Source organism: Lemur catta, chromosome 19 (assembly GCF_020740605.2).
Source record: "Lemur catta isolate mLemCat1 chromosome 19, mLemCat1.pri, whole genome shotgun sequence".
Taxonomy (NCBI): domain Eukaryota; kingdom Metazoa; phylum Chordata; class Mammalia; order Primates; family Lemuridae; genus Lemur; species Lemur catta.
In genome coordinates this window covers 20,442,207-20,453,794 of record NC_059146.1, presented here as the reverse complement: position 1 = coordinate 20,453,794, position 11,588 = coordinate 20,442,207, and positions in this window count along the sequence as shown.

The window sequence follows — 11,588 nt, the reverse complement described above, 5'->3', positions numbered from 1 at the left end:
TTAAAATTTGTAGTCTATTTTAGGTCTTTTTGGTTTTCTGTTTCTAGATGTTCAGTCAAGTAGGATAACAAAGCCTGTAAAATAGTCTTCAGAAGACACTGGATTTATTTTGCAAAATTTATTTTGCAAAAAAAGAATAATTTTGCAAAATTTCTAAGGGTATTTGTTAGCCAGGTTATAAACAAGATTATCAAATTTTAAATAGCCTCATGTCTACCATCAATAATTGAATGACAATATCTGTCACTTGACATGTAATACGAAGTATGTTTTTCTTTTCTTTTCTTTTTTTTTTTTTTGAGACAGAGTCTCACTCTGTTGCCCCGGCTAGAGTGCCCTGGCGTCAGCCTAGCTCACAGCAACCTTAAACTCCTGGGCTCAAGCGATCCTTCTGCCTCAGCCTCCCAAGTAGCTGGGACTACAGGCATGCACCACCATGCCCGGCTAATTTTTTCTATATTATTTTTAGTTGTCCATATAATTTATTTCTATTTTTAGTAGAAACGGGGTCTTGCTCTTGCTCAGGCTGGTCTCCAACTCCTGACCTTGAGCGATCCTCCCGCCTCGGCCTCCCAGACTGCTAGGATTACAGGCGTGAGCTACCGCACCCGGCCCGGAAGTGTGTTTTTCTCTCATATCTTGATTTGTGGAAGGTTTGATCCATGGAGAAGTGGTAATCCATTGAAATATGATCATGTTTACATAGGAAAATTAGCATGTTTAACAAATTAGCAGATTAAAATGAGCTGAATGTCCTGCTATGGCACACAGATGAATACAAAAAGATATGTCAACACATTTTCAAAAGATGCAGTGTCTGGGATAGATTTTGGAGTTTCTACAACGTAGACTATTCTCTATCATGCAATATTGCTAAGTACCTAGATTGCCAAGAAAGAAGTTTCAGCATAGACTTCCATGATCCCAATGAAGGAGATAAGTTGATTCTGGAGATTTTTGTTAAACTGAGAACAGTAAGTGAGATGCTGATTTATAGCTTAAAGTCAAGAATCTATTTTGTACAATTCCCTCGGTATTCATGGGGGATTGGTCCTAGGACTCCCTGATACTAAAATCCAAGGATATGTAAGTCCTTTTTATATAATGGCATATTGTTTGCCTATGACATACTGCATGTCCTCCTGTATACTTTAAGTCATCTTTAGATGACTTATAATACCTGATATAATGTAAATGCTACGTAAAGTTATACTGTATTGTTTTTTATTTGTATTATCTTTTTGTTGTTTTATATGTATACATATTTTAATATTTTTGATCCATGTTTGGTTGAATCCACAGATGCAGAGCACACAGATACAGAGGGCCAACTGTATATGGGAGTTGTGTTGCTTCTAAAATTTTCAAGGCAACACTATGAACACATTCACAAGAAATAAAATATATCTCCTCAGTCACAGGAAGATTTTGACATATGCCTCCCTGTAATGTCACTATATAAGAGAGACCCAAATTATTAAGGATTCAAAAATTTTTTCAATCAGAAATTAATTTTACCTATTGAGTATATATTTTAGCCTGTGCCTCAAAAAAGGCGAATGTACATATTCTAACACAGATGGAATAATGAAAATATTTACCTCTGTCAAAAAACAAATTCAGACTTAGGAGACATTTTATTCAAAAGGATTATTGCAATAGGGAGAATACTTCAACAAGATCTGAAAATATCCAGCATTCACACAGAAAAGCACTTTTTTTAATATATGGAGAAATAAACAAGGCTAGAAAGCACCAGGTGTGGGGCAGTGGATGAGCCCCTGGCATCACCTACAGGTACTCATCAAATGTTTTATCCTGGGGTCAGCTCCAGGGAGGGACTCACAAGGAGGAGAACTTGTTCTGAATTTCAATGACCAAGGGTGCTTTAAAGTTCAGGGGTCTGTGAGAAGGACTGAAGCTTAACTAAAGTTTTATTAAGTCAAGTTAACCAGCATTGTTCTCATTGATCAGTGGGGACAAACAATTCAGTACTCCTTGATAAGACAAAGGATGGGAATTTGGAGGGTCTTTATCTGGCTTTTTCCTATAGAAACCAGGGGGCTTTTGTTAGACTTAATGAAGTGCTGTAGGAAGTGTGATGGTTCTGTGCAGTGAGCTGTTTCCAGGAAAATTAAGGGTTGGTGGAGCAGGGACTTGGGTTGCAGTGGTTCTCTAACTTTCACTATTTCCTGGGATTATAGAGTTGGAGTAAACTTCAACATTGTCACCGACATATTACAACATCAAGCAAAATTTAAAAAATAACAAATATGTATGTTATATTTGAAAAATGCAACATAACAAAATTTAAACTAATAATAATTCTAACAAACTTTCCCCTATATTTTGGTTTTTGAATGGTGTTGAAGGGTCAGGAGTGTTGATTTTGGCTGTGTGGTGTCTGTTCCTGTCACATACGAGAGACATCATTAATTGTTGAAACATGTGGCTGTTAGTATCCAAAGCCAGGGGTCTATGTAACTGTTAAATTGAATAAAAACTTAGAGTTATATTAAAAATGGGCCAGGCATGGTGGCTCACACCTGTAATCCTAGCACTTTGGGAAGCCAAGGTGGGAGAATCGCTTGAGACCAGGAGTGCAAGACCAGCCTGAGCAAGAACAGTGAGAACCCAATGCTATTAAGAATAGAAAAAATTAGTCAGGTGTGGGGGTGCAAGCCTGTATTCCCTGTTACTTGGGAGACTGAGGCAGGAGGATCACTTGATCCCAGGAGTTTGAGGTTGCATTGAGCTATGATCACACCATTGCACTCTCTCCTGGGTGATAGAACAAGACCCTGTTTCTAGAAAAAAATATAAATCAAAATTAAAGAGAGATGTAAACAAAATTGTAAACAATGAAACATTAGATCTAAATAAAACACAGGATTTTGTAATCATGCACTAAACAAGGCTTATCAAAGCAAGATAAACAAAAAAAGGGGGCATGAGAAAGATTTCTGTTTCACACTAAAAAAAAACATATAAGGCCAGGCACAGTGGCTCATGCCTGTAATCCTAGCACTCTGGGAGTCTGAGGTGGGCAGATTGTTTGAGCTCAGGAGTTGGAGACCAGCCTGAGCAAGAGCGAGACCCCGTCTCTACTAAAAATAGAAAGAAATTATATGGACAACTAAAATATATATATAGAAAAAATGAGCCGGCCATGGTGGCGCATGCCTGTAGTCCCAGCTACTTGGGAGGCTGAGGCAGGTGGATCTCTTTAGCCCAGGAGTTTGAGGTTGCTGTGAGCCTGGGTGACGCCACTGCACTCTAGCCCTGGCAACAGAGTGAGACTCTGTCTCAAGAAAATAAAAATAAAAATAAATTAATGTTAGCAATTTAATCAGAAAGCCCTAGAATGGACTGTGAAAGGGATACAAGCTAGAATGTGAAATCCAAATCTCTGGGTCGGCAGAATGTGCAATTTCATGGCGATGCCCAACAGAACAGAATTGGAATCCTTTGCTTTTCTATTCCCCATTTATTCCGAAGGAATTCAACCCTGTGCTCAGTTCCAGAGACTTTCATAGGGACAACACCTGGAGTGCAACGCATGGAAACCTAAATCCAGTAAGAGGTTAGGTCACCAATTGTTGCTTTTAAAAAAGCAATAACCTTTTAAAGTAGTTATTAATTAGTTCTTCCTTACACTTGGTACACTTGTTATGTTATTCCACTGAAGACAAGTTAAGCTGAAATACTTTTGAGATAAACTTTGTTGACATCACAATATTGTTATGTCAATAATTTCTAAATATACTGTAATTTCAAATTGACTTTAGGTGCATTCTGAAGACACACTTTTCATTTCAAAATGGTAATATATTTTAGGTCTTTGTTTTATCTTTCTGAATGTCCTGTTACATATGGATAACAAAGGCATTTGCATTTATTTTCCCCTAGAGAATAATTTTGCAGTATTTCTAAGAGTATATGGCAGGTAGGCTATTCTCCTTCATAAGAACCTTGAAGAAAGGAAAATTTGATTATCGAGTTTTAAATATCTTCATTTCTACCAGCAATAATTTTATGGCAGTATCCGTGAGTTCACATGTACTGAGAAGTATGTTTTTTTCTAACATCATTATTTGTGGAAAGTTTCATTCATGGAGCATTGGCAATAAATTTAAATATGACCATGCTCACATAGGAAACTTAGCATATTTAACATTTTATCAACGTAAAATGAGCAGAATGTCCTGGCATGGCACACAGATGAATACAAGCTATACCTGAGGTTTTAAAAGTTGCACTGCCAGAATAGAATTTGGGATCTTTACAAGGTAGATTATTTTGTATTATCCAATATTGCTAAGTAACTTTGTTTCCAGGAAGGAACTTTAACCTAGACTTCCCTTATCCCAAGCAAATAAATGAGTTGATTGTGGAGCTTTTGGTGAAACTCAAAACAGTAGACAACAAGTTGACTATAGCTGAAAGTCTTGAATCCATTTTGCATGTGGGGAGTTTGGCTGCTTCTAAACATTTCAGGGAAGCAACATGGATATTCTTATTCATGAGAAATAAAAAAGGGATATTTTCTCAGGCACAGAAAAATTTTGGCATATGCTCCCTGTAATGTCATTATAAGACAGATACAAATCACTAAGGATTTAAAATATTTTTTCTAACTAGGAACTACTTTCACCTATTGAGTATATATTATAGCCTATATCATAAAAAAGAGAATGAGCAACTCTTGTCATATTTTTCTTTTTACATTTTAAGTTTTTTCTGAGGTCTAGATGGGACAAGAGAGAATGTACACATCCTAACACAGATGGAACAATAAAATTATTTACTATTGTTGAAAAATAAATTTAGACATAGGATTTTATTCAAAAGGAGTATTACAATAGGGAGAATGTTTCAACCACAGGTTCTGCAAATGTCCAAGAGTCACAAAGAAATGAGGTTTTCTTTTCTATGAAGGAGTAAAGAAGTCTAGAAAGCACCAGGTGTGGGGCAGTGGATGAGCCATTGGGACCTACAGGGACTCAGGGAATATTTTAGCCTAAGATCACCCTATTCTTGGGAGGGGTTGTCCAGGAGCAGAGCTTGTTCTGATTTTCAATGACCAAGGGCAGTCCAAAGTTTGGGGGCCTGGTAGGAGTGAAACTTAACTAAGGTTTCACTGAGTTAAAAAGCACTGGCCACCTGTGGTGGCTCACACCCATAATCTTAGCCCTTTGGAAGCCAAAGGTGGAAGGATTCCTTGAGCCCAGGAGTTCCAGACCAGCCTGAGCAAGAACAAGACCTGGCCTCCACAAAAAAATAAAAATAAAAAATAATACAAAAATTAGTCCGGCATGGTAGTGGGAGACTATAGTCCCAGCTATTCCAGAGGCTGAGGCAGGAAGACTGCTTGAGCCCATGAGTTGGAGGTTGCAGTGAGCTATGATGATGTTAGCGCACTCTAGCCAGGGTGACAGAGCAAGACCTTGGCTCAAAAAACAAACAAAAAAACCCAGTATCGTTCTTACTGACCAGTAGGGAAAAACGATTAGGGAATAGTTAATAAGACAAAGGGTAGGAATTTGGAGGGCTTTTATCTAGCTTTCTCCTATGTAAATAATGGTGCCATCATTAGATTTAATAAAGTGCTATGGGGCAGGTGTGGATCACGCCTGTAATCCTAGCACTCTGGGAGGCTGAGGCAAGAGGATTACTTGAGTTCAGGAGTTCAAGACCAGCCTGGGCAAGACCGAGACCCAGTCTCTACAAAAATACAAAGATTAGCTGGGGAGGGTGGTGCACACCTATAGTCCCAGCTACTCAGGAGCCTGAGGCAGGAGGATCACTGGCGCCCAGGAGTTTGAGTTTGCAGTCAGCTGTGATGATGCCACTGCACTCTAGCCCAGGGAAGAGAGTAAGACCCTATCTAAAAATAAAAGTAGACATGGTACCAAAAGCATGAGTCATTATAGAAAAAAAAAATCTATAAACTGGATTTCATCAAATTTAAAACTTTGGTATATGAAAGAATTTGTTAAGATGATAAAAGAAAAGCCACCAAACAAAAAATATCTGCCTACCATATACGTGGGAAAAAACTGACATGTGTAATACATACAGAATTCTAGAATGACTTTACAAAAATCAAATTAAAAACTGGACGAAAATATGAAGAGACTTGTTATTGAAGCAGATATACAGACAGCAGAGTCCCATGAAGGGACTTCCAACATCACTGCCCGAGTGTGACATCTCAGCATTTTTTGCTTTCTCCATGTGAAGCCCTTGCTGCCTTTGGAGATGATGCAAAAGGAAGAACTCCCACCAAATACTCCAAGGTGTGTTTGGTGATGGATATTAGGAACCCGTAATTGTTCCTGAGAATTGACAATGGGAACACAGGTTTTCCAAATAGCTCAGGAATATGTACACTCTCATTGACACTATTGGTAAATTGTTCATTGCAGTTCAATGAGCTGATATTTAAGAATCAGAAATAGGTCAAGGACTGGATACCTCTCCTGAAAGATTGGATGCTCTTTCTTACAGGATTATGTGGTAAAATGAGTGTTTCTCCAACTAGTTTCAGCATCATTCATAGGAACTACTGACCTATAAAATAAAAGTACAAGGGCCAGGCAAGGTGGTGTGCACCTATAATCCCAGCTATTTGGGAGGCTGAGGTGAAAGGATCACTTGAGCCGAGGAATTTGTGGTGGCAGTGAGCTATGATCAGGCCAGTGCACTTCAGCCTGGGTGACAGAGTGAGACCCTGTCTCAAAAAAATAATAAAAAAATTATAGTGTAAACGTAACAGAAAAAAAAAATTACCAGAATCACAATAATGTATAATGACAACCTATATAAAAATGACAACAGATACTAACGAAATAAGTATAGCTGTTGAGTAGTTGAAGAACATAAATTACTAGCACTGTTACTGTAGTATCACAGTTGACATTGGTCTTTGCAGCCAGACATGAATTCAAACCCTGATTCAGTCGGTGGGATGTGACTAGGTGAGTCTCTTTTTTAAGAGACAGAGTCTCACTCTGTTGCCCAGGCTGTAGTGCAGCAGCATGATCATAGCTCACTGTAGCCTCCGACTCCTGGGCTCAAGTGATCCTGCCTCATCCTCCCAATTAGCTAGGACTACAGGCTAGTTCTTTTAATTTTTATAGAGACATAGTCTCACTATGTTGCCCAGATTTAGTTGAGTCTTTAACCTGTTAGTGTCCTAGGTTTCCTCTTTGCTGAAATAAGAATGTCATCAATAATTATTTCAGAAATAAGATTTTACCAGTTATTAGACATAAAACGTTAATAACAGTAATACTTACTCAAAGTGTAATTAATGTAAAATACACATGCAAACTAAGACACGACTTATTAAAGAAAATATATTTATTAAGTATTTTTGGATGGGAACAAATCTAAGGGGAAAATACGGGGTGTCAGTTTCCTGGGTAAAATTAGCACAAATGTCACCTTTTCCTGCAGGATCCTCCAGCACGGAATAGGAATACCAGGCAGCAGGAACTAGTAGAATGGCCTCCAGGGATTTGCCAATGGGGATTCTCTCTTTCTCACAAACTGTAGTTGAAGTCTTGGGAACTACCTCCTTCATTAAGTATATTTTGAGTTCTCTGTCCAGATGCTGACTGGCCTCCACACACAAGATTTTCAAGCACAAATCCGACATAACTTCCACATTAGGAGACTTCATTTCGCCATGTTGTATCACCCTAGTACTTTCACTGAACTATAAAGACTCATAGTGACAATTCTGTTTTTATATTTATAGAGAACCTAGTTTGTACCTGCCATTGCTTTATGTGCATTTCACAAAATTTCATCTTCAAACAACTCACTAATTTATGCCCCCCTAACATTTTTCACTGGAGTAACACAAGGAAGAAATTATATTAAATTTATAATCTCTATTACAATGCATGGAAGGAAAAAATCTCCAGTAAAAATCATATACAAAAACAAAAAGTAATTTTACTACAATTAAAAATAGACCATAGGCCAGGCGCAGTGGCTCACGCCTGTAATCCTAGCACTCTGGGAGGCCGAGGTGGCTGGATTGTTTGAGCCCAAGAGTTTGAGGCCAGCCATAGCAAGAGTAACACCCCGTCTCTACTGAAAATAGAAAGAAATTATATAGACAGATGAAAATACACATAGAAAACATTAGCTGGGCATGGTGGCGCATGCCTGTAGTCCCAGCTAATTAGGAGGCTGAGGCAGGAGGATCGCTTGAGCCCAGGAGATTGAGGTTGCTGTGAGCTACGCTGACGGCATGGCACTCTAGCCCGGGCAACAAAGTGAGATTCTGTCTCAAAAAAAAAAAAAATAGACCATAGAATATATTGCTCAGTATCATAAACTGAAACCATGTCCATAGACTTTGGAAAAACACTAACATGGTGGCAGGTGCTTGTAGTCCGGGCCACTTGGGAGCCTGAGGCAGAAGGATTGGTTGAGCCCAGGAGTTTGAGGCTTCCGTGAAGTATGATCACACCCCTGCACTGCAGACTCGGAAACAAAGACCCCATCTTTTTCTTTTTTTTAATCAGCTCATCTAGTAAAATTGCTTAGTTATGCTTCTTATAGAATAAACTTTTCCACACATTAATTTTAATTGAACTAGTGTAAAAACATCTTAGGCAATGTAGCTAAACGGGATTCAGAAACATTAACAAGAATGTTGTGTAATGGGACCTATGGGCTCAGCACAAAAAGAAATGTAGTAAGCTATTACTATGAAGAAAACTGGGGTCTTCCCAATTTTCTGAAGCAAGAATTCAGGAGTTTCAAGGGTAAACATTCGGTGTTGTATTGCAGAGTCAGTGTCCATTGTGAAGTTAGACTACTGACCTCTGCACTCCCTCTTACTATTGTTCCCAACCTGTCCAGCTGATGGTTCCTGGGTGTGCACTCCTTTGGCACCAGATGGAAGTTCAAAACACAGGGGGTGGCGAGGTACCCCAACCCAACCCGACCATTTAATAATTATAACACTCCAAGCTAATTACTTATTCCTGTTTTCTCAATCTATTTTTGGACCAGTCTTGGAAGTCTATGCATCTTTCCCCACGAGGCCACATTATGTAATAAACATTCTTGTAACACTTCAGCGTTTGGCATCATCATTCTCGATATTCAAACTAAACACTAGGTGAGGTTCAATCTAGTTCCAGGGGAGTGGTCACAAATTAAAATTACCAAAAATATTAGAAGGGTGAATATATAAATCTCTAGTTTATCAAAATGAAACAATATTCTCATTGTGTATGTTCATTCTTAAAAGGAGTTTCGTGAACATTAATCTTTCCCAAAGACATCACTGAACATCAGTAGGACAAGAGAGGTATTTTTATCCTTATACCTGACACTTCCTTTTATGTCCTTATATCTTTCATATCCATACTATATTTCTATTTTCACTTCATGTAAATCAAGATGCGTACCATGCGTCTTATTTGGCACACCAAAAAGAGGCAAGTGGAAATTTAATACAGTGCATGTTCACCAACAGTGATGCAGCTTTTCGGGTTTAACAATCTGAAATTGCACATCTATGGGATTTTCACGATAGGTGCATCAGTATCCTAAGACATTGTGTGGAGAGAAAAACTTAAGTGCAATGTATGATTCTAGTTTTTGAAATTATATATTGTTGGATTCCACCAAGGAAAAAAATTGTTCTAGATCCTTCAACCTTCAGAACCTAATGGTGCATTGTGATTTTCTATTATGATGTGTACTAACTACAGAGGTAGGAGAAAACTATGTTGAGAAAGAATGTGATGAATTCATAGTTATGAAATAACAATACATTTTATAAAACATATGCTCTACAATACATTCTGAAACAAGCAGCAGCAATTTCTAATCTCAGCAGTTACACGTGAATCCTACTCAAAGAATGCTACTCTGGGCCGGGCCTGGTGGCTCACGCCTGTAATCCTAGCACTCTGGGAGGCTGAGGCAGGTGGATCGCTTCAGGCCAGGTGTTTCAGACCAGCCTGAGCAAGAGCGAGACCCCGTCTCTACTAAAAAATAGAAAGAAATTATCTGGCCAACTAAAATATATATATATATATATATAAAAATTAGCCAGGCATGGGGGCGCATGCCTGTAGTCCCAGCTACTTGGGAGGCTAAGGCAGTAGGATCGCTTAAGCCCAGGGGTTTGAGGTTGGTGTGAGCTAGGCTGACGCCAAGGCACTCACTCTGGCCCGGGAAACACAGCGAGACTCTGTCTCAAAAAAAAAAAAAAAAAAGAATGCTACTCTGATTCTTTTGATTAAACTTTCCACCCTGATTACTGTTCTTTCTTAATTTTCAAAACTAAGACTTATTTTTCATCAATCTTTGCTATGCAGTAGCTATTACCATTCAATGGCAAAGATGGATACCATTTCCCCAGCATTATTTCTACCATATAAGCAGTCCTCAATAAACTACTTCTCTTCCCATACAAACCCCAGTGTCTTAAGGTCTTGATCTGCTCTGTATTATGGTTAGTTGATTGAGATTTGTCTACTTTGACCTACAGTGCCCTCCTGTCAGAAAAGAACCCTGAACACAATGAGCAAGATGAGTGACATTATACTTTTACATTATTCTCTGCCCCTCCCAAATGCTAACTGAGATGGTATTTAATATTCAAAGGCAGCATTCTTCTTCTCAGAGGAACATGGATAGAAGTGATCCTCATCCTTAAAGGAGGCCCTGCCAGGCAATGGATTGTTTCCCACAGACCACAATGAAAGGCTCGTCAAAAAGGCAGAACAGTTAGATGTCGAAGTTCAAGTTGAAAGAAAGTTATGAATAGTAAAGTAGCCTTTTCAAGAGTCCTCAAAATAGGGCAGAAGGGGGGAAAAGAGCAATATACATAACCTAAACTTTTCTACCCCTATAATATGCTGAAAAAAAAAAAAAAAGGAATCCTCAAACAAATGAATAAAATATTTTCTAACTTGAAATTAATTGGCCATCTCCCAAGGTCCTGGCACCTTAGATATACATCATGCCATAAGTTTTAACATATTTGGATGTAGAGTTGTTTTACAGTGAGTAATATCAAAGGTTAACCATGGAGAATTAGAGATTGAGTCATTCCTCATACAAATCCTCACCTACATTTATGGCCCCTGGGTAACAGCCTCAACATACACTTTACATGTGAGCTTTCATCAAAGGTGTGTATTTTGATACCCAGTGGACGGTGAGGCATGAAAAAGCCTCTTGCACATACAATTATATGATTTTTCTTTAGCATGGGCTCTCCGATGTTAATGCTTGAACTCATGAGGGGTTTGCCGTAGTCTGTAATTGTAAGGATTCTCTAGAGAATGAATTCTCTAATGTCATACAAGGAGTGAATTGGGACTCAAGACCTTGCCACACTCATTTGTATGGTTTCTTTCAAGTATGAATTCTGTGATGCCTTGCAAGGTTTGATGATGCACGGAAGAGCTTGCCACAGTCATTACATTTGTAAGGTTTTACTCTAGTATGGACTTTCTGATGATTATTTAGGCCTGAACGCAATCTGAAGGCTTTCCCACACTCATTACACTTGTAAGGTTTCTCTCCACTGTGAATACTTTGAT